The 24,443-nt window shown below is 38.1% G+C and overlaps 1 long non-coding RNA gene across 1 annotated transcript; it reads left to right on the forward strand.

Moving 5' to 3' along the window:
- Positions 1 to 1,342: 1,342 nt before the first annotated feature.
- LOC115653732 lies at positions 1,343 to 23,207 on the forward strand. The gene is made up of 3 exons (XR_004000989.1): positions 1,343 to 1,424; positions 20,206 to 20,368; positions 22,431 to 23,207. It is a non-coding gene; the product is annotated as an uncharacterized LOC115653732 (long non-coding RNA).
- Positions 23,208 to 24,443: the final 1,236 nt, after the last annotated feature.

Below are 24,443 nucleotides of genomic sequence, written 5' to 3' on the forward strand. Positions count from 1 at the left end.
ACTCTGTCCCAAAGCCTGCACCCACCCCTCCACACTCCCTCCCAGAGCCTGCACCCCTCCACCCTTCCTGCACCCCACCCTGTGCCCCAGCCTGGAGCCTGCACCCAGCACCCAAATTCCTTCCCACTCAGCCCTGGGCAAAGCTCCTTGGTCTGGCTCCCAGCCCCTCTCCAAGGGTTGCAGCTGTCTGGAGGTGCCTGCCTTCCACACCTTCCTCATTCACACATCATTCATTCAATTGGGCCATTGATTACAAAGTGGAGGAAAGATCTTATTCTACTTCTAGCAAAAGGACATTTTTCTTTTACCTTATATACTACCGTAAGGGCCCGTTATAACATATTACCAAGGTTCAATACAAAGTCGTGTAAAAGTTATACACAAATGCATAATGCAGAGATTTATCTACAACTGCATTGACTGCTGTGTGCAGTAATATAGTGACCCCCAGGTCTCTGAATGAGGCTATATACTCAGTGGAGGGGGTGCGGTGCAGCGGTGAGTCAGGGGCAAGCGGGTGGGCAAGCGGCAAGTGGGCAAATAGGCAAGCAGTGAGCCAGCAGGGGTTCTAGGGGCAGGCATGGGGGTTTCTGGCAGGGGAGGGAGAAAGTGAAAGGAGGCGAGTGGTGGGTGGGGGACTGACTAGGAAAAACACAGCAAGTCAGCAGGGGACTAGGGGGTGAAGAGGGGTGTGATGGTGGGGCCGAGATGGGAGGGGATGGGTCCTATTTTACTGCTGTGATCTGGTCACCCTATGTGTGCCAGGTTTCAGAGTAGCAGCTGTGTTAGTCTGTATCTGCAAAAAGAACAGGAGTAATTGTGGCACCTTAGAGACTAACAAATTTATTTCAACATAAGCTTTCATGGACTACAGCCCACTTCTTCGGATGAATAGAATGGAATACTTCTTTTTGCCTATGTGTGCCGTTTCTCTCCCCAGCCCCAACCTTCCTTTTTGGGGCACAGCTGTTTCAACAGGGTGGCGCTGAGGAAGGAGGGTTTGTTTCTGCGAGGCGGGCGGTGCTGGGGGTAAAGAGGGGGCATAAAATAAACATTATTGAAGAAAATCAGTTGTACAACTATCGAAACAAAAATTATTTTCCTAATGTGAAAATCTATAATTAATATTCTTTTAGAATGTAGTGACTTCTATCAATATGGCCAAGAGATCAAGAGATATTGGTAGAAAGTACCCAAGTGGGAGTAAGAAAAGAGCCATATACAATATGATGTAATGTATGTAATATATAATTTTCTTATTATGTATACAGTCATGGAAAGTAAATAATACATGGATGAAATGAAAAGTGGTTTGTTTTTTTTTAGTCATCCCTGCCAGGGCCCCATCGAAACTGTTCGAATTGGGCCCCGCACTTGCTAAAGCCGGCCCTGGCTGAGAGTATGCATACATTCCATGAAATATGGTGAGCATTCCATGAAATATGCAGGGTACATAAAATCCTTATTTTTTTTTCACCTAAGAATGCCAAGTTATTTTGTAACTGGGGAAAGAAAAATTGCAGTCTTGAACTGGAAATAGAATTACACATGCCATAAATGAGTTCTCACAGAATTCCAAATATATTTAATTTTCAATCCTTTTGGTTAGATGCTTACATGCCTCTTGATTGCAATCAGAATGCACCCAGCATGGACTTATAGAGCGTTCATGATTTTTAACCTTGATTGGTACCTATCAGCTTGCAGATTGAACACTCTTAGAATACAATGTAAGCAGTGTTGAAAGACCTACTTTTGACTCAGTTTCACTCACAGCCAAGTGTAAAAATTTTGTCTCATTGGAGACAGCACATTAAATAACATTAAAATTTGTGATAGAAAAAAAGAAGCTAATATCCCTGAATAATTGTTCATTACTGAATAGCCTGACTAACAATTTCTGTCATTTGTACATCATATCTTTACAATACTGCAAGTAAATATTTGAAAATATAAATCAAACATGTTTTCTGTGTCAGCTCCGTGCAAGCTGATGTAATATAAAATACCTCAAAGTATTATGTTTATATTATTCAAGCTCATCACAAGATTCTGTTTGAAAATTTTCTAAGGGTAGTGCTTCTGTGCATTGTTTCCCAATTAAAGTATAATGAATGAAACATATGCTTGCCGTCTTAGCTGTCACATTTCTGTATTAGAAAGAAAATGGTTACTTCAGAATAATCAGAACACAATCTTACTTTAATTGTTAACCATTCATTAGGGATAAATAGGGATATAGAGACATCTACCACCAGGTCATCCATTTGAATCTAGTTTATGTGTGTAGTATGTAAAAGTTATTGCTCTCTGATCACTCTGAAGTATCCTCTGTGAAATGGTCTGGGATTCCTAGCACAGTTCCTAGTGAGCAAACATTCACTACACTATGACCACCATTATGTATCTCATTAATAATAGATGTCTTTCTTTGCCAGAAAGCTTTGGACAGTTAACTAATATGTAAATGGGATAGGAAGGTGGGAAGTGGAGGCTTGGGATAATGACAATAAAAGAAAATAACATAACTAAGTTACATACATTTGACATGTTGCATATATGTTGTGTGTCCATTAGAGTTTCTCTGTGTTGTCTATTTAGATTTTAAGTTCCGTTGAGCAGGGGCTTTGTTATGTATTTATAGAGCACCCAACCCAATGGTGCTCCAATAATGATACAGGGCACTCTAGGAGAATAAGTATTAAATAATAAGAGGAATTATTGTGGTCTACAAATAGAGATTCTTTTCAAAAGACAGTAAGTCTAACAAACAACCATTCAAATTTCTACCTGCTGGGCTAGTTTTGGATTCAATTTAAGGATTTCAAAAAAAAATTCAGTGTCAGAAATAAAATCTTTAAAGCTGAGTGTCTAGCAGCAATGTTTTAAGATTATCACGTCAAGGAAGATTTCAGGTTTAAAAAGCAAGATGAAGCAATTCTAGTAGAAACCAGAGTATTCATTTCCAAATAAGGTTGATAATACTGGTTTATATAAAATTAACATTCACAAGAGCATGGAGCCCAAACTTCTAATCATTCTTTTATGATGTTTGATAAAATTCAGATATCTTTTCAAAAAACTGTTTTTCCTTTCTTCTTTGGGGACTAAAAAGTGGAAGTGCCACAGGCTGAAAAATTCATGAGAATTACCTAGTTTAGAAGTTCAATATTACCTAATGTGGCTTAGTTTCATATCCAAATTTGGGGATATGTACGGAAATCAATTTCCCAATCTTTTGCATTTCTCCATTCACTATTTCCAAGTGAGGCAACTGGAAACTGCCAGGTGAGTGGATAGAGGTCACTGATAAAAAAACAAAGTGGCATCATTTTATCAGGCTCTGATTCAGCAATTTGACAAAAAAAAATCTGTTACAAAATAACTGAGCCAATCTCTGTACAATGTATGTTTATGGTGCCTTCAATAGAACTGATGTGATCTCTGCATAGGAAGCATCATGAAACTATGGAAAGTCATGTGAAGCCCCTTCATGTTGACATTGTCCAGCCAACGGTACAAAGATATAGGACAGTATTTTTCCTGAAGATAGAAGGTGGTTGGCCTCTTATATTATTACTGAAAAATATAACCTGAACCCAGTTCAGGAAACACATCAGGAAAAGCACAAAAAGATACAGAGGACTGCCAACTGTCAGATTCTTTCCTTCAAAACAGTTTAATTTTATCTGCATATTTCAGTGGATTCTTGTTATGTGAATCAATAACTATGTGAATTAACCCATGTAATTCTTTGTGTTCTTCTTAGAGGTTAGTATTTACAGTGCCAGAGTAGAATAGTTTAATGTGTGTACCATATGCAGGTCAAGAAGCCAGTTGGCTTAAAATGGATGAATAACAAAGCACGAGTGAATTAGTACATTAATGCACATGTCTAATCAATAATTTCCATAGAATAAAAAATGTTAATTTAGAATTATTGAATCATTTAAAAGGAAACACAAGGAGATAATTAGATGATTGAAAAGCTTCTCTTGAGGAATAATATTTTAAATAACATTAAGTGCATGATATAATTTTGCTCATTAAAAGACTATGTAATTATAATAACACATTTGGCTAGGAGTTCTGCAGACTCAATGGTCTCCTTGGCCACTGAGACATCTTTATATCCTGAGAGGCAATGTACTCACTTGAAGCAGTTGCATACAGATTAAATAGCAGGCTTGTTCCTCCTTTTTCCAGGTTCCTTCCACCTGAGAATCAGGAGCTTAATCCCTTCTCACATAAGTAGTCCTCACTCATTTGAGTGATCCTTCAGTGGCACTACTCATGTAAGCAAAGACTGTGCCTGTGAGTAAGGGTTTTCAGTATCAGCAGTAAGACTTTATGGTCGACATCAGTTGAGGAACAGGACATGTGAGAATCAGATTCTTCAACCAGGAAACAATGTAGGGGCAGATCCTCAGCTAGTGGCAATTAAGCTATGTATCCTTAAGGTCTCTGTCAGAGTGAAAGCTCTTAAACAAGCTACATATTCAGTGCTGGGGATGAACACATTATAGTGAAGTGAGACCAGGTTCCATGTATATACAAATAACCAGGAATCAAATCTGGCCCTTTCCTTTTCTTTTTATTGAAATTGTGGAGGAGAGTTACTGCAGACCCCTAGAACAGTAATTCCTGGTGCTCTGCAGCCCAGTTGAGAGGGAGAGAGATGATGGAGGAGTTCAGCAAAGCATATGATGGCATGATATTTTCTCCTTAATAAATTAGTTAGTAAAAATACATTAAACTTCAGTCCCTTCTAAAAAAGCTAAAGCATTTTCAATATCTAAATATTCTGCATTTCATAACTGCAATATCCTTATGTTTATTACTGAGTATTGACTTGTGGCCATATAGTCTCTCTAAACATTAACTTTCTTTTGAATAACTCATTAATGCAATAAGCAATTAAGGGCCTATAATATAACAATTATGATTATTTTTAAATTAAATTACTAATGAGCCATATATATATATATATATATATATATATATATATATATATACACACAGAGAGAGCATGCAAGTGTTCAACAATAAAGAGTACATTTGTTTAATGAAAAAAAGAAATACTCACCACACACACATAAACAACTTTGAGCAAGGTCCTGCTCTCATGTACACTGACTTTATGTTAGTGTAGTTTATTTGGGCCTGATTCTACAATGAATTCCTCCTCCAGAACAATTTTTACACCCTTTCATGTGAGTGTAAAAGGGTATTCAATCTCTCTGCAGGTTTCAAGAGAATTGACCACAAGTTTCTTCTGATCTTCTACGTGATATAGCTGGAGTAGATGGAAAAGTACTACAATTACTCCTCTGCAATAGGTTCTAGAAAGGGGTGGTAGGCAACTTTTACTTCTCCCCAAAAATTTTAATCTGCAGAGCTCCTCTAATATGTATGTCATCTCATCAGTATTTACTTGAGACTACTTGGACAGGTGGTGAGACACAGCAAACATTGCAGACAACAAAATGATTACACCCAGCTGTATTTCTCATATCTTAAAGTCATTACCAATGACATGACAATATCTAGAAGAGATCAGCATCTGGAAGCATAAGAATCAGAGGAAATTCAGTCTGATTCTGTTACCAGTGCAAGAGCTCAGTCTTGATTTTTAAAGCTATGAACATCCCGCCGAGCCATATGAGCAACTACATCTCCATCCACAACCCAACAAGACTCTGGAATGCTAAGAGACAGAGTAGTTCAGAATCCAGAATGAAGTACACATGAGCCAGAGATGAAGCATTTTCTATAAATGGAGTTGTTCTTGAAACAAACTTCCGGAGGAGATTAGAATAATCCAAAGTCTGACTATGTTTAGGGTACACCACAAAACTTTCCTTTTTGAAGAAGCATTCCTACCAGAATACCCCCCTCCACCTTTCCCCCCCAAAGGAAGTAACATTATCAATTAGTATATGTTAAGGTTGAAATGCATCTTCCATTAACAACATTTCTGACTTGTTCTTACCTTTGCCAAATTTTACATCCTTCAACTCAACCCAAACATTCATAACGTTTCAGTAAAATCCACAGTCATATATTTTTACTTCTGCACATACAAAAATAAATCCACTTTTTCCATATATTCCAATCAGATATTTTGGCATGTGTAACTCAAAAGATTTTATTCAAACTAGGCTTGTTCCGCAGATCAGCATGTAAGACTGATTGGTTTCAAAGGGGTGTTCTAAAGGTCATTTCAATTACTGAGAGAGGCAAGGAAACAAACTTGAAAATAAGAAAGTGATAAAATGTGAAGATTAAATAGAAGATGAATCAACATTTTTGCACCATGCACTATGTAAAGACATGAACTAGAAATTAAAATATAATGAGCAAATGTGTGAAAGTGGAAATAAATACATTATATAGAATAACTGACAGTAAATGGCAGGAACTGTAACATGTATTCTATAGAGAGAAACACAAAAAATAACTAATAATTGTATAAGTTGACTCTAACCTAAAATAAAACATTTAACTTGTCTAGTGCCAATGACTGAATATGTTGTCTTGTCTTTTGCATGTAAAATGAGGACTTGATTTTCAAAAGATTTCTAGCGTAATTATAAAGCTAGAAGCAGATTCCTCATATTACTCCTCTCTGATGGGACTCCTTGCTGCTGAAATTGCAAAGGGTTTCTGTTAAAAAGTTAATTGAAAACACCGCTGGATATCATTCCCAGTTTAAGCAGAGAATCTTACTGCATAAAAATATGTTCAAATATTCAAACTGTGTCACAAACCACTAAATGAAAATGTGGATTATGGCTTCACCCTGTTGTTCATAGGTATTGTGGCACACCTGGCCTAGAATAATCATACACTATGCCTTCCTATACCACTGAAACATTTATAGCCATGATCTGTTCACTTTTGAAATACACAACAGTGAGACCCTTCAGTAATTGCTCTTATTTTGAGAAACAATTTTTGAAATTTCTAACTTCTGAATATTCAACATTATAAACTTATAAATATTCACATATGTTTTATACTAAATTTTCCTGTATTCAAAAATAAAAATAAGAGGAAAAAGAAAGAGGAAAAGAGCAATGGGATATATTTTCTGAAAGAGATCCAATCTCCCTTTTTGAAGTATAAAAATCAGACCACATTTGCCCCTATAAAACAAATTGTACAAACTTGAGAATTTGTGCCTCTAACTACATGATTTTCAAGACTGCACCTGAAAATGGTGCTTGCTTGAAGAGTTGAAATTCAAAAAGAAATACTGATGACCTTTTGGTAAAATCTTGATGGAAAAGTCCAACTCTGATTTTTTTTTTAAATTTCAACTTCAGAACCCTGTAGAGAATAAGCATATTTTTTTTTAAATTCTAGCAGAAAAGATAGCTGGTACAACTGAAATATCTGAAGCAAGACTAATGCCCTTCTCTGCATGAAGTATTTGTATACTGCCAAACAATGTAGGACATATTATTCAGGTAGTCTGGTGCAAAGATCAAAGATCATTATTTTCTATATTCACATGCTCATTAATGAGTTTAACACATTTAATGCTTCTAACTCAATATTAATAATGGAAAATTATTGTTTCAGGTGAATGATTCTAATAGCTAACCTGCACCACTAGCAAATATGTAACGCTCTTCAACTTCCATTGGCCTTACTAAGCCTCCAGAAGATTGGTAGCTTGTCCTTGCACAATGTCAGATAATTTTCACCACTAGGTGCTTCTGCTGTCTTTGTGGGACTAGTCTGCTTCCTATTAGCTGTAGTTATGACACTAAGGAATGAGGAAATTAATTAAATTAATGGTATCTCAAATGTCACTGGCACCCAACTCATTTTTAAAAACTTATGCCCAACAGAAAAATATAGAGAAAGAAAGTGAATATAATTTGAAAGTAATTATGTCTTTGTAAGACTAACTATTGCTAATGAGTAAATAAAGAACTACTTTGAACATTAGAATACATAACATATTTTCTTTGACGACCAAGATTCACAGAAACATTTATCTAAATCAATGTAGGGAGTACTGGAATAAAGAGAAAGATAGCTGAAGATGGTATGTTTCATCATGGCAGACAAAGGGAGTAAGATTTTTAAAAAACACACAAATACACTTGCTATAAGATTGCAATGTAAGACTACATTATTTCTGAAAATCCAGAACAACCAAAAACTGAAAAAAGAGAAACAAAGAAACAACAACAACAACAACAACAAAACAAATACATGAAACCTCAGAGACACAACCTACCCCACCTTATTTTAAACTATCTCCAAACTAACTCTGCTCACATGCTTTTCTACAGAGTCCTGTAACCTGCAAAAAGGTTCCAGAATCTCCCACCTCGCTATTAAAAAAAGGCCTGCAATTCTAATAGCCCTCAACACACCACACTTCTACCTAGTAACTTCCTTAATTAATAAATAACAATAAACACAAAATTACAAGGTTAACCTTAAGGGAGGTCTTGCTGCAGCCAGGGAAGAAAAGTAACACCTGGACTTTGTCTTGTTCCTTACGTATACTATTTGGAGCATGCCCAGCAAGACTACTCTCCCTCTCACAGCCATCATCTTTCAGCACCACTTCCTCCTTTTGGAGCAACATTCTGTAACCATACTGAGCTATTATGTAGTAACAATTGATCAATGTGCCTTTTCATTCTCTTCCCTTTTACCTCTACCAAATATGTTACCCCATATTTGCTTTGCTATCACTTCCCCCACACACGCTTCATCCTTCCCTATGTAATTTCATATCAACATTGTTTGCCCGAGGCAGGAAAACCTGTGAGGTTAATGGTTTCTATCTTTTGTCAAGTGCTCTCAGTCTAAGTAAACCAACACTAGTATATAACTGAGTTCTGGATTGTTAGGTAGACTAAGCTTTGTGTTTTTCTTTCAATTCTCCTACTCTGCCACTACACTCCAATCCAATTTAAGTTTATATAGCCAGTTTCTGCCCATTAATGACATGGCCATTTCCTTCAATTACGATTAGCTCTAATGATGAACAGATGCCTTTAGAAGTTACACTGATAGGGAGATTGCTTAATACCCCAGTCTGTCCTTTAGTATAATTCTGTAAGGGCACATGAATTTCTCTTCATCTTACCTCAGTAAATACATATTTGTATAGCCCTTCAGAAATCATGGACATTGTCACACCTATATTTATTTCATTTTCAATATAATCATGTACATTTATGGGAATAAAGGGAAACAAGAAGACTTTTTATCAATACATTAGAAGCAAGAGGAAAACCAAAGACCGGGTAGGCCCACTGCTCAGTGGAGAGGAAGAAATAGTAACAGGAAACTTGGAAATGGCAGAGATGCTTAATGACTTCTTTGTTTCAGTCTTCACCGAGAAGTCTGAAGGAATGCCTAACATAATGAATGCCAATGGGACGGGGGTAGGTTTGGAAGATAAAATAAAAAAAGAACAAGTTAAAAATCTCTTAGAAAAGTTATATGCCTGCAAGTCACCAGGGCCTGATGAAATGCATCCTAGAATACTCAAGGAGCTAACAGAGGAGGTATCTGAGCCTCTAGCTATTATCTTTGGAAAATCATGGGAGACAGGAGAGATTCCAGAAGACTGGAAGGGCAAACATAGTGCCCAACTACAGAAAGGGAAATAAAAACAACCCAGGAAACTACAGACCAGTTAGTTTAACTTCCGTGCTTCACTTAGGAAGTAACAATCATTTTCACACATACAGAATGGGAAGAAACCAGGGGCAGCTCCAGGCACCAGCATGTCAAGCATGTGCCTGGGGCAGCAAGCTACAGGGGGCACTCTGCCAGTCGCCGCGAGGGTGGCAGGCATGTGGCCTTCTGCAGCATGCCTGGGGAGGGTCCACTGGTCCCGCAGCTTTGGCAGACTACCCGCAGGTGTGCCGCCGAATCCTCGAGACTGGGGACCTCTAGCAGGCAAACCGCCAAAGGCAGCCTGCCTGCCATGCTTGGGGCTGCAAAATACCTAGATCCGCCCCTGGAAGAGACTGTCTAGGAAAGAGTATGGCAGAAAGGAATCTAGGGGTTACAGTGGACCGCAAGTTAACTATGAGTCAACAGTGTGATGCTGTTGCAAAAAAAGCAAATGTGATTCTGGGATGCATTAACAGGTGTGTTGTGAACAACACTCAAGAAGTCATTCTTCTGCTGTACTCTGCACTGGTCAGGCTTCAGCTGGAGTATTGTGTCCAGTGCTGGGCACCGCATTTCAAGAAAGATGTGGAGAAATTGGAGAGGGTCCAGAGAAGAGCAACAAGAATGATTAAAGGTCTAGAGAACATGACCTATGAAGGAAGGCTGAAAGAATTGGGTTTGTTTAGTTTGAAAAAGAGAAGACTGAGAGGGGACATGATAGCAGTTTTCAGGTATCTAAAAGGGTGTCATAAGAAGGGGGGAGAAAACTTGTTCATCTTAGCCTCTAAGGATAGAACAAGAAACAATGGGCTTAAACTGCAGCAAGGGAAGTTCAGGCTGGACATAGGAAAAAGTTCCTAACTGTCAGGGTGGTTAAACGTTGGAATAAACTGCCTAGGGATGTTGTAGAATCTTCATCTCTGGAGATATTTAAGAGTAGGTTAGATAAATGTCTATCAGGGATGGTCTAGACAGTATTTGGTCCTGCCATGAGGGCAGGGGACTGGACTCGATGACCTCTAAAGGTCCCTTCCAGTCCTAGAGTCTATGAATCTATGAATTTATATCAACATAATCTGGGGAATGCATGTCTATTCATTCTCCAAATTCTACAGTTCATGTCACACAACCTTTCATCCAGGGAAAATTCTGCTTCTGATCCCAACACAACTACTTTGGTGTCTCCTACTTGAAGACACTGATGGCTTCCTCTCGCTATATCTTTCAGTGTGCTGTAGTGTGCTGTGGCAAGCCCAGGCAGCATATTCCCTCTTATTGCACTTTTCGCACTGCACCTTCTTAAAAAAACCCTTCTCCTGCTGATATGTTGAGGGGTGCTGGAACAATTTTTATAGTGGGGGGTGCTGATGAAGGAAACCATGTATTTAGTGTTTATTATTACTACTTTAAGCCAGGGGGTGCAGCAGCAGCCCTAGTTTCAATGTCACTGAGTGTGATGCCCTTAAACAGTGGAAACATCACTTCCTCCAATTTCTTTGGATTTTTTGATGATTGTTAACTTATGTTATTATCATCTTCACCCCTTGCTGACAAATCTTTTTCTGATTTGGCATGCTGGGGCCTGTTTCATTTCAAATTTTGGCACATTTTTCTTTGTGTATTAAGACTAATCTCCACAGCTCCATCTAGTGACAGTTCTTTGTTTTACACAATATTTATCACACTCTCTTTTAATTCATAATTTAAGCCAAACACAAATTAATACAAGAGCCTCTTTCAGAAAGTTAGCAAAACTATGAGTAATAGTTTTTTCAGGCTTGTCAAAAATTCTCAGATACTTTTTTCCTTTTATTTGATTCCTTAGATGAAACATATTATTCTGTTTAAAAAAAATAAAATAAAAAACCCTCCAGTAGGTACATCATGTTTCTTTAGAATCTTTATTATGACCTTACATTCCAGCTTACCACATTCTTGTGGAAAACATAAATTTTAAAACATGATAAATGTGGTTTTACGCACAAATGTTAGGAAAATATCCCTCTGATTCTCATTATGTTCCATAGCATTTTGCATAAAAATACCGCCCAAGCCCCTGAGTATATGTTGCAAATTTTTTCCTCTTTTTCATTATATTGGAAATATCCATATTATCATCTGCAGCCATTTTATCTGTACTCTCTTTTGTAAAAATGTATATAGTTATTTATTTATTTTACATTTTATAATAATTTTATAACTATTTAAATTATTTATTTCATAATCCCATTTTTGTCAACCATTTTTATCTGTTATGTTTCATGGACTAGAAATAGAGAAGGGAAATAAAAAATGACATCTTTTACATCATAACACAATTTCATTTCTGAGAATTCAGAACAATAACATAAGATCTAAAAAATAGAGCAAGAGGAAAAATCAGGCTGCTCCCTAAAACAGAAAGGGACATGTTGTTTTAAGATGTTTGCAAACTGATTCTGATCACACTTTGCCTCATGGACTCTTAGCCTGCATATAACTTCCAAATCCCCACTTCCACCCCTCAGTGATAACCTGCAATTCCAACACAGTTCTCAGTACACCACAGTGGAGAACACAGAATTATGAGCCAATACTCAGAACTGTTGCTAGTAGTCCCCGTTTCTCCTCACTGTTGTTCTTAGTTGTTTTGTTTTCTTTGCCACATGAACCATCATTTACTTTTCAGATAGTGTTTCAACACTGACATCTCCAGGTATCCGTTGAATGACAACTGTGCTAGCTGGTGGAAAGATCAAATTAGTTTGTCCAAACTTTATTGATTGATCTGTGTATAAAATAGATTTTAGTAGCACTTGATATGGAATTGGAAGTGCTTATAATGAAGTTCCATGTGGAATAATTAGGAAATGTTTGCTATAGTCTCAAAATTAAAACAATACATTGTCTTTGTGAACAGCAAAGATGCAATATATTCACACAGGCTCTGATCCAGCAGACTACTTATGAATGTGCTTCACATTAAGCAGTTCCATTGGCTTAGAGATAAGCATATGATGAAGTGCTTTGTTGGATCAGAGCACCCTCTAAAAGTTCCACCAATTAGAAAGATCCTACCCATTCTAAGGCAATTTCCCACTTGAAATGTAGGGAAAAGCTCTGGAAATGGAGAAATTTTAAGTGTATCCAGAATCAGTTATATGTGCAGTAAATGGTTGTATTTTAATTAAAATGGATAGAATAGAGAGTACCTGCACCAAACTGACAAATCACAACTGATGAAATTATTTTCTACAATAAAATGCCTGACCCTCTCAATCTACTCACTCTTGGTCTAAAACACTTCTAAATGTAGAAAATTATAATTCTGCTTTGCTGACAACAGAATCAGTAAGAGTCATGTTAGAACGAAAGAAACAGAGCCCAGTAACAAAAAGCCAGCCAACACATCTACCTAGACAAGGGGTTCCCAAACTTGATTCATGGCTTGTTCAGTATAAGCCCCTGGAAGGCCGTGAGATGCTTTATTTACCTGAGCTTCTGCAGGTATGGCTGCTCGCAGCTCTCAGTGGTTGCAGTGAGCTGTGGGAAGCAGTGTGGGCTGAGCCACTGCTTCCCGCAGCTTTCATTGGTTGGGAATGGTGAACCACAGCCACTGGGAGCTGCAAGTGGCCATACCTGCAGATGCTCATATCGCGGCGTTCCAGGGGCTTATCCTAAACAAGCCATGAACCAAGTTTGGGAACCCCTGACCTAGACTAAGGGCAAGTCTACACTATAGCACTACACCGTTGCAGCAGCACCAATGCAGCTCCGCTGATTAGCACGTCTTGTGAAGACACGCTATGTCGATGGGAGAGCACTTTCCCATCAGCATAATTACTCCACCACAACAACATAGCACTGGTGTGGACAGTGAAAAACTTGTAGGGTTGGGGGTTTCACACTTGTGAGCGATGTAAATTATATCTATTTAGGCTGTAGTGTATACCTGCTCTGTGTATGGGCCATTCACACACATAGAAACATGGAGGCCTTCAGTAGGGGCCACCTCAGCTCAGACTCCTGTCCTTTATGACTGGTGAAGAATAGTTCCCAAGATAAATGAAATCACCAAGGCCTCCTTTAGAGGTCACCCCTGAAAAATTCCTTACTATTCTCCTTAATGTCTCACTCTCCTCCTCAACTTCCATCCCATCTCTTTTATTTCTTTCATCTCTAAGCTCATTGAACTGACTGTCCACAATTGCTTTCAGGAATTTAATTCCACTGTAGACCCTCTTCAGTCTGGCTTTTGTGCCTTTCATTCCACCGAAATCACTCTCACCAAAGTGTCTAATGACCTCTTCCTAGCCAAACCTCAGAACCCTCTTCATCTACCCTCCAACTTTCTGCAGGGTTCCACAAAGCTCTGTTCTTCACCCCCTTTCTCTTTTCCCTCTACACCTTATCTCTAAGTAATCTCATCCACAAACACACATTCAGTTATCATTTTTATGCAGATTATTCACAGATCTTCCTCTATGCCAGACCTCTCTCCCTCTCTCCCAGCTAAAATCTTCAACTGTATCATTATGACTGTCTAGCCACCAGCTCAATCTGGCTAAAACAGAGCTCTTACTCCCCCTCGCCTATGACCCCTCTGCAGCATCTTTTTTCATGATAACAGTGGACAACAACAACACCATATTGCCTGTCACTCATGCTCATAACCTGGGCAGTATCTTTGTTTAGACATGTGTAGAACCTAGCATCCAAGATATATCTAAATTTTGAAGAATATCTCTGTATAACATCTCTAAAATACGGCTTTACCAATTCATAACAGCTGAAACTCCCATGCAGGCTCTCATCATCTTGCCCATTTAGTGCACTTTGGCCTTGACAGATGCAGTGCTGCAGTCAAGGCTGATTCCCCACTTTGGCACTTAGAGTGCAGAAGGTGGGGGCCTTCAAGGATTCTAAAAAAATAACACTGGCCACTCAAGGCTGGTATTAAGCTCCCAAGGTCACAGCTTTTCTCTAACCATGGATGGATAGATGCTGCCACGAGCCAAGAGGAAACCCCCCCCCCCTTTTGAGAACCAAGGAAGGAGCACTTGGGAACTCTTTCCTGTGGGGTATCCTCAAGCCCTTTCACCTCACACTCCAGGGAATACCTGAGAAGAAAACAAAGGAAATCTATTTTCACCAGCTAGTGAAACAACATATGAACAAACCTCTTAGGACACAAAAACCTATTCCTGTTCTTAAAAAAGGTAAATTTTATTAAAAACAAAATGAAAGAAAATATATCTGGAACTTAGGTTGTTGCTAGATTTAAAAAAAGATCAAATATAATAATTAAGCATCAAGAATGATTTTTTTGAGGTCCAGCTTAAAGTTACAAGCAAAACAAAAGCACCTGGGGTTAGCACAGAGGAGTCCACAAGCCTTACAGGAATAAAAGAAATAAACTTAATCATGTCTTCCCAGACATTCTCTGATCTACTTACATATCTGGGGTTCCAGATAAGTAGATTCGAGGTATTAATGGATGATTTTTCATACCAGTTTTTTTAAGCTTTTTACAACATTGCTGCTCTGTGTCTCTCCATGCAGTCAGACTTGTTAACCCTTTACAGGTAAAGCAACTAGAGAACAGCTACCAAGAGGAATTGTATAGCTAACTGACTGGCTGAGTGTCCATAAAAGGAAGCTACCTCCCTTCATTTACCACAGCTGCCCAGCTCATATCCGTTCAGAATGCTTTTGTAAAGATAATGTTTCTAGCCAATTATTTTGATCATGTAATCCCACTGCCTCTATCATATCACATGTAAACTCTTTGTCTTCATCTCCAGGTCCCTTCTTGTCCTGTCCCCTCTCTATTTGTCTCATATATTATCTGAAGGTCAATTTGATTAGTCAATAACACAAGTCTATCACCCCCTTGTTAAATTTTCAAAGAAGGATCTTTGTGCTTTCTCCCATGTTACCCCAAACTCTTGGGAGGAGCCTCCAAGGAAACATCTAGAAAGCTATATCATTTTCTCCCTTGAAACTCTCCTTTTGTTGTGCTGCCTACAAAAAACTTGAAAGTGGTTAGACCACTGGAGTGCTGAGTCAAATCACTTTCATAATGACAAATATTGTCTCATTGTTTCCTTGTGCTTCTTAATATATCTGTCTGTACTCAGCTGTTGCTGATGGTCTTATATTTAGATTATAAAACTGTATAGGGCAGGAACTTTCTTTTTATTCTGTGTTTGTAAAATGCCTAGCATAATGGGGTCCTGGTCCATGAATGGAGAGCTTGAGTGATACAATAATACACATAATAAATAATGATGCAGTAGTCTGGTCCATGGTGGGGAAAACATATGAACAGAATGAACTGATTACACTTCAGTTGATGACTTTTCAAATTATCTCCTCCTCCTCCTTCTCTCGCCTCATATTTATAACACACTAATATATCTCAGCATCATGTACTATACATATTGTTATATACGTCTATAATACAGGATGCTGAGGTCAGTGGTTTTGTTGTTGTTGTTGTTTTATTTCCTCCCACATGAATGGCAGATGAAGAACCTGAAAAAATTAAATTTGCTTCTTTTTAAACTGACTAGATTGCATGTTGACAGCATGCCCATAAATCTGCTTTTCCAGCCCTTAACGTGTTAGCGCAAATATTTAATTATATTTTAACACAATTTTTGTGACAATTATTCTTAAATTTCAGAATTTTTTAAGGGTCTTAAACAGAATATACTAACCTCTGAATATACCTTCTAGAATGCTAACACCTATTTATGCTTTATGCACAAAAATATGCTTCCTTGAGGAAGCAATGATCTCCATTGATATTTACCCTGGAACAAGAAAGTCAAACTCACTAATAATTCAGAAATATAAGGAATCCAAATATTCTTTTCATGATTATTTCAAATCTCAGTAATATAAGATTTTTAACCATTTCCAGTCTGTGGCTAATTGGGTGTGCAAAATAGCTGCTTTATAGCCAGACTAAATACTGCTTGGTACCTCGGACTCCTCTACGTTCTATCCACCAGCCATGCACACACACACACTGCATAGTGAAAACTATCTAATATCAGTTAAAGAACAAGTCCTATTTTTTTCTGCTTGCAACACTATACAACATTGAAATCTTTGCTAACTTTTTGTTAATAGTTATATTTCACGAACCCAGAAAAAATTAATGAAACTTGCAGTGAGGTTTGACTCAACTCAGAGAAAGAAACCTCAAAATTTGAATGAGAATACTTAATGAGATATAGGATACTTAACTCATCCAATGGATCCCTAACCTCACAATACAAACGGCCTGGTCCAGCAGCTCCTATTCAGCCAATGGGAGGTTTGCCAGAGTCAGAGCTCTGGGATCAGTCTCATGACAGGTACAATTATATGTTTTTTGGACACATTGTAAAAGCCAGGCATGATGATCTGCTATAACATCCTTTGAGGGGGTGGGATTAGTCAGACACCAACTCTTCTGCTGTCACATATTGTTGATGCATCTCTGCTCTCAGTATAACTGAAACGGAGGAGGAATATGCATATCTAACAAAAGGGGAAGAATGTGCGCATCTAATACAGGAAGTGGGTGTTCTTTGACAAAACACACAAGTTACTTATGTTCTCTACAGAAATTTAGCAAAAATATGTGGGTCAGTTACATCTGTCCCTTTGAAGTTCTAACTTCTATTATAAATGTAGAACACTATTCATTCCTTTCAGCCTCAGTCATCATACTTGTCAAATAGACTGTCATATACACCAGTGTGGATTATAATGCATGTCAGGCACTTATTTTTAGATGCATATAATGGACATTTATCAGAAAGCTGAAACCTACTTTACACAGGTCATCTGTGATATTCACTAAGTGAGGTGACTTACATTTTACAAAGTTAATGATCATCTACCTGGTAAGTTTTAGATAGGAAAAACAGGGTGAAATCTTTGCTCCATTTACTGCAGTTAGAGTTATCTTTAATTCATTATTTTAGATGTCACATTAAATTACTTATAATCTAGTACACACAGATACTTTAACTGGGTCCCTCACCTACTGACTCAATTCATTCCATGCTACCATGGATCAGGATTCCAGGATTCCATGAATCCTGAAATGTATATGCTATGGGCCACAGAACATAGAAAAATCCCAAATCTGCAATTTCACCTTTCTGTCAGAGGTCAACAGAAGGTTAACAGACATTTTTATTGGATTATATCCATTCAAGTGCTTTTTCATGGCTTTAAAGGGTGACAATAGCCAAAATATATAGTAGTTTTTCTTTTCAGCTCCTAGGGGCAGAGAATATATTTTTTGTTATGTGTATTTACAGGACTTAGCAAGTGGAGTCAATGATTATTAATTAAATTAAATTAAATGAATTAAAGACAGCCCTAGCCCAAATGAGGCTACCTGGGAGGCCTCCAATTTGGAAAAATGAGGGTCACCAGCTCAGTGTATAAGATTTTAGCAAAAAGAATCCATAAATATTTTTATCATGTGGATGATCACAAAAATTATATTAATTTCACTGGCACATGCTGCCAGCTAAGAGACAGCATAGCATTTGTCTGAGCATTTGAATGTAAGTGACAAAACAATGCTATAAGAAAGTGACCTCCTCCCACACACTGCCAGGAAAGCATTTCTACATTGCTTTTAAACATGCAACAGCATTTCTATGTCTTATAATATTAACATAACTTGTCTATTGGCTTTACAGTGTTTAATGTAGGGTAAAATTACATCATCCTATTTTTACTATAACTTCAAAAATCATAAACAGTGGTAACAGGAGGCTGAAAATCTGCATATTTTCAACTAAGGAATTGATGATTAAGATAAAAGCATTATTTTATAGATCACACACCACACTCGTCCATTGAGGTAATAAAACAAAATAATGCTGTAACATTAAAATATCAGAGCTCACTGAATGGGAATAAGTCCACTGATGCTGATAACCCATCTATTTGAGTAGTGACTGCTGTCAACTGTTATATCATGCTGATAATGGACACAATTCAAAAGGGTTAGAAGAGCCCCCTAAATGTCAGTGCTTATCCACGCTAGGGAAGAGTGAATTGGTTTGAATGAACTAACATCCCATCCAAAGCCTCAATCGCATTTTGAAATAAGCATTTATGAAGTGTCCGTGCCTCTTTTTTGTGAACTGCCAATTTTCTAACAAGGCCAACTGTACACACAGAAAAGGGAACTTTCAACAAAAATGATAAAATGCACAAGGTACTCTTGGCCTCCTTTTCAAAGTCCTACACAACACTGCTCACACCTACATATCATTTCTTACCACTAGTGCAGCTTGCTCACCACTGCTTCTTTTATCTCTCTTAATATTTTCCGTACTTTCTACTCTGCTTGTAACACCCTCCCTAACTCAGCATGCCACCATCTACTCTCTTTATTTTCAAATTCTTTCCTCAAATTCCCCTTCTTCCAGGAAGCCCATAAATGCAAACTCCCACCCACCATCAGCAAAAATTCTCTAAGATGACATTTCCTTTAATTTTGCTGCATGTTTAGGTTGACTGTTTAAATTGTGAGTCCTCTTGAACAGAGATGAGGAGTAGGTCTACATTTAAAAAGCTGCAGAGGCACAGCTACAACAGTGCAGAACTTTAGTCAAGAAACTACTACGCTGATGGGAGAGCTTCTCCTATTGGTGTAGTTAGTCCACTCCTACAAAAGGCGGTAGCTACGTCAACAGGAGAAACTCTCCTGTCCATGTAGTATGTCTACACTGGGGGTTGGGTCAGTACAACTGCATCGCTCAGGGGTGTGGATTTTTCACCCCCCTGAGCACCATAGTTATACCGATGTAAGTTTATAGTGTAGACCTGGCCTCGGTCTTCTTCTGAGGGCTGTCTTCTGTGTCTTGCTATCAGAACTTAATACATTAATCAATGAATAAGCAAATAAATAATATTTTCCATAGCCAATGTAAGTGATAAGATGGTGAAGGAATTGCAAAAAGGCTGCATTTGGGGGATTAAGTTGGTTTGTAATTAGATACAGTAGAGACAGAAGTAACCACAAAAACTGGTAGCAAAATACAAAAGAATTCCAGAGATTCTGATCTAAACATAATTCACTGAAATGCCCAATGAACAAGAGGGTTATTTTCCAACTCTTTGTTGTACTGTTCAAGAACTTTTCCTTGTATCACTTCATATGCTCTGTGAATTCATTCTTTATTATCTGATCCAAGATTTCGTCTACTGGCCTAATTATCTATATATCCCATTAGAGCTCTGAACAATGTCAAGTGGCTGCCAGACTTCTTTTTCTCAAAGAATGACTATACATATCATAGGGTCTCCATCTTCTTGCTTCTAACCACTTCCAGGCATTACTGCTTCCCAAAAAGGCAAAGCCCCTCTATAACTTCTCAGAGACATAAAATGATATATAAAGGTTTTCTGGTATTGTAGTGCTAACAATAATAATCCCTTAGCATTATACACATGAAGCTAAGTTACTCACCAGAAACTAAAATTCTGATATTTGCCATCATATGTTCATACTTTCAGGCTCTGATTCTGATCTTTCTTCCACAGGCAGAAATCAGAAATAACTTAATTGAAGGCGGTGGTGTTACTGAGATTCAATCCCTGGACTGTGAATGGGAGCCAAACAAGCAATTTTGTTTAGGAAAACCCCTCATGATATGGAATACAATTTGATTGTGCTTCTAAAAATAATTTCCAAATCATTTCAGAGGTATGTATTATTGTTTTGCTAAATGTGATTTGTATGCACTGAGAAAAATGTTTAGGGTATTAAAAATTGACAACCCTATCTTCATTTAGTGTAAAACAGTACAGCACTATTGACATCAATGGAGCTAAACCAGCCAGTTTACACCAGCTGAGAACCTGGGCCTCCAACCATAGAATATGTCACCATGTAATGTAGAATTTTACAAAAAGTCAAATGCTTTAAAAGCAATGAACCAAACTCATTCTTGGTTTTAGCAGGCAGAAATGCTCATGGAGTTCTGAATGAAACATTGAGTATGTGACCCAAGGAGTGTTATCTACTAGAGCCTTCAGGCAGCCTGAGATGGGGGAACTGTCCTGTTCATCAAAACGGAGTTTAATTCCAAGGTCCACTGCTCTGTAGGGACCTCCCTACATCAGCCCAGCAGAGGAGTCAACATGTAGTAAGAGATGAAAAATGTGCAATGCGCTAAGTAATCTCCTGCTGTCACCCTTGCTCCCCACCTCCCCTTGTAGGTGACCCTTTCTGCATCTCCTGTTGTTTCCAAAAATTAACATCTGCTGTCTTTCTTTTGTGTGGAAAAGGGGGTTCACACTGATCCCTTCTGCTGCTGTGGGCTCCACTTCCTTATAAGTGATTGTGGTAGGCAGAGCTTCTCTTGGGGGTCACACTCAGGAAATTTCAGATTCTTTTCGCCCTTTCCAAGGTCTTTGTGAATTTTGGTAGATTTTTGTGGGCAGTGGAGGTTTGCCAACTGTTGCCCTCTCAGATCCTCTGTAGCAGGAATCAGGTTCTTCTGAGGCACAGCAGCTTTCTTCCTGCTTCCCCGCACCCCCTACACACGCCACTTCCTGAATCCAGCTCTGCTTTTTAAATGTGCTTCCTCCAGCTGAAGCAGGCTTTCCTGGTGTGTCTGTTTGGTAGGCATTGAGCTCATAGGAGCTTGTTAGCCTTCTCCTGATTGTGATTGGCGGACAGAAATAGGGTGCCCCATCATGCTAATATATTCTTGAACTCTGTGGAGGAAGCAGAATAAGATTATTTTTACTTTTCTCATCAAACACTAGACAGTCTCATGGTCCAGAGCTGTACTGATCATTTCCTTTGAAATTCAGTCTGTACTAAATATTGCCTTTTGGGGCTCATTCTATTTTGTAGGGTTTTATTCTCTTTTAATAAGCTACATTCCTTATCATGTAGTATACTGCCTGGTCAGACTAAAATGTAAATTAAAGTAGCTCTGGGAGATTTCAAGTACTTTCCTGAGTAATGGCTTTGAAGCATCCTTCACGTTTAATTAAATATAATCCTTTATCATGTTTTAACCACATTGTTCCCAGTGAAAATCCCTTAAGGTAGAGAGCTATTTTCTGGTTACATCTAATAATGATGAAGTGGAATAGCATCTAGCATTATGATGTAACCCTAGCAAAAGTAAATATCTTTGAATTCAAATCATATTGTCTTTCATTCTTTTGTAAGATAAGTAACTCTCTAATGCACCTGATTTGCATGATTAAAGCTCATATCATAAACAGGGAATGTGCCAAGGAAATACATTCTGCAACTGACCATGAATCTGGAGAAAAGATAATGGGTGAAATCCTGACCCTTTTGAAGTCAGTAGCAGCATTGACATTGGCTTCAATAGGGTCAGGATTTCACCCAGTGTTTCAAATCATCACACACCTAAAAAGAGTTTTTAATAATAATAAAAATCTATATTTGAAAAGGCAGTATACATGAAAATTCCTGACTAAGTACAAAAATGATATACATGAGTGTTGTCTAAATACCTAGATATGGAAGGAAGAAACAGATGTAGAGGTAAGTTATTAATGATATCCTGGATTGTACCTCTTTTCTTTAATGATTGCAGCCATAAAAGTATTTTTGTTGTGTTCCCAATCTGATCTTCTTGGATTATTTAGAATGAATGGATAGCTAGGTGCTCACTATAGCCCCTTGCATTATGCCTTAGTGACTAGATCACATTACATGCCAGTCTTACAGTTTGCTTAGCTCACCAACAGCTAAAATGTTCCGTGTGTGCCACTTTTAGGGTGTCTCCGCAAAGCTGGCCCTGCATTAGATCTGGTTCTTTTCCTGTGAAGAAGAGTTGCAACATTTTCACTCCAAATGTCTATCTGCCTCTAGGGAAACTGAGGAAGAAATTCTCTATGAAAGTGCAAATTGGTGAGAGAAAAACCTGCACTTTTATGTGATTATGATATATTGTGTGCCAAGTATGCCTTGTGAAATATCATTTGAAAACTCATAACCTACTGCACATTATTATCCTGGGAAAAGATGTTTGGTAACTTTATATGTAAAGTTATGACACTCTACTGTATAAAAATTATTTACTGTAACATGTTACAAAGTTAGAAAAGCTGGTTCAAACTAGTTTTTTCAGAGACAAAAGAACAACGGCATAACAGCTAGGTGCTAAGAGGCCATTACTTGCTTAATCAGAAATTCACCGACAGGGGAGTGGTAAGCATGAAATTTGCAGTTCACCTGAAGGACAATTGGCAGCTTACATGAGCCATGAGACTGCCTGACCTCATGACCCAACAAAGACTGTTCCAGTACAAAGGGCCAGAGTATAAAAAGGAGAGACAATAACCCCCTCATCACCTATCCTCTCCTATCTCTACTCATTAAACCGGAGGGAGTGGTCCTAGTTTGAAGGCTTTGCAGTTAATATGGACTACTGAAAGTTTTTTTGGGTGAGAGAAACTTTTTAGCTTTCAAATCTTATTTAGCTTAGTAGATTGAGGAATTTGATTGCAGTTTTATCTGTTTATTTCTTTTGTGCCTAGTTCTGACTTGTATGTCTTACTATTTATAATCACTTAAAATCTTTCTGTCTCTAGTTAATGATTTTTTTTAATTGTTTTATCTAAACTAGTGTGTTTGAGTTGAAGTTTTTGGGAATCTCTACTCAGGTTAACAAAGCCTGGTTCATAATAATTTCCTTTGATAAAATGATGGATTATTAATGAACTTGCATTGTTCAGTACCATGCTGGACAATAAAAGGCACATATTTTTCTGGGTGCAAGGCTGCGGCTAAGAATTTGCAGGTGTTACCATGTGTGTAGTTCACGAGTGGGTGGAAAAGCATTCATGTAACTTTTCTGGGAATGACTTTATATAGTAGTGGCTGCATGTAAGCAGAGCCCGGAGAGGCTGCTTTTCACAAGCAAAGCAGTGTAAAAGGCAGCTTGGGCTGGAGAGTTAAAGGCAATACAGAAGTTCAACAGTCCAGAATGTACCCCAGAGAATGTCACACACTTCAACTCCAAAGGTCCAGCTGCCTCTAGGGAGACTGAGGTAGAAATTATCTATAATAGTGCAAATTGGTGAGGGAACCCTCATCTGTAATGCTTGTGCAAAAATCCACCTCTTCATCTAGCCATTCCTAGATATACTGGATTTTATGGGATTGTGGAAGGGTTGTCCATGTTTCAGCTGATGAGGCTGAGGTCACTACTATCGAAGAGATTCCTTTCCTTGAGGGAGGATTGCCACAGTTCTTCTGGGAACAAAGAACAGTGGGGAGTGAGTAAGGTGAATGACTCAAGTTGTGAACCACCTTCAGAGAGGTGGGGTATTTTGCATATACTGGTTCAAACTGGATTTCTCAGAGATTAACAGACAAAGTGAGAGCTTTTGACTTATAAAGGCCTAATTTAAACTTACTCAAGGCTTTCTGTCTGATCCACAAATGGACATGAACTTTTGTCCAAAGAATCCCCAATCCTGCTCAAGGGGTGGACAGACTTTGACTGATTATATACCATAAGAATAAGAGGTGACCTCTGGTAAGTTTTAGTATGCATATAGGAGTATTTTTTGTTGTTTTTTTTCTGTAATGCTTTTTACCTTAAGAATAAATGTGCTTGCTTGCAAGAGTGTACAGTAATTTGTAACTGCTGGCAGTATACAGGACATACTAATCAGAGAGAAAGAAAAGCACAGATGCTGGCCATTAGGTAAACTGGATTGCTGGGGACATCACAGTATAAGTTAGGGATCTGTGCAACCTTAAAACCCGCAGCTCAGAAGGG

This window comes from Gopherus evgoodei, chromosome 1 (assembly GCF_007399415.2).
Source record: "Gopherus evgoodei ecotype Sinaloan lineage chromosome 1, rGopEvg1_v1.p, whole genome shotgun sequence".
NCBI lineage: Eukaryota > Metazoa > Chordata > Testudines > Testudinidae > Gopherus > Gopherus evgoodei.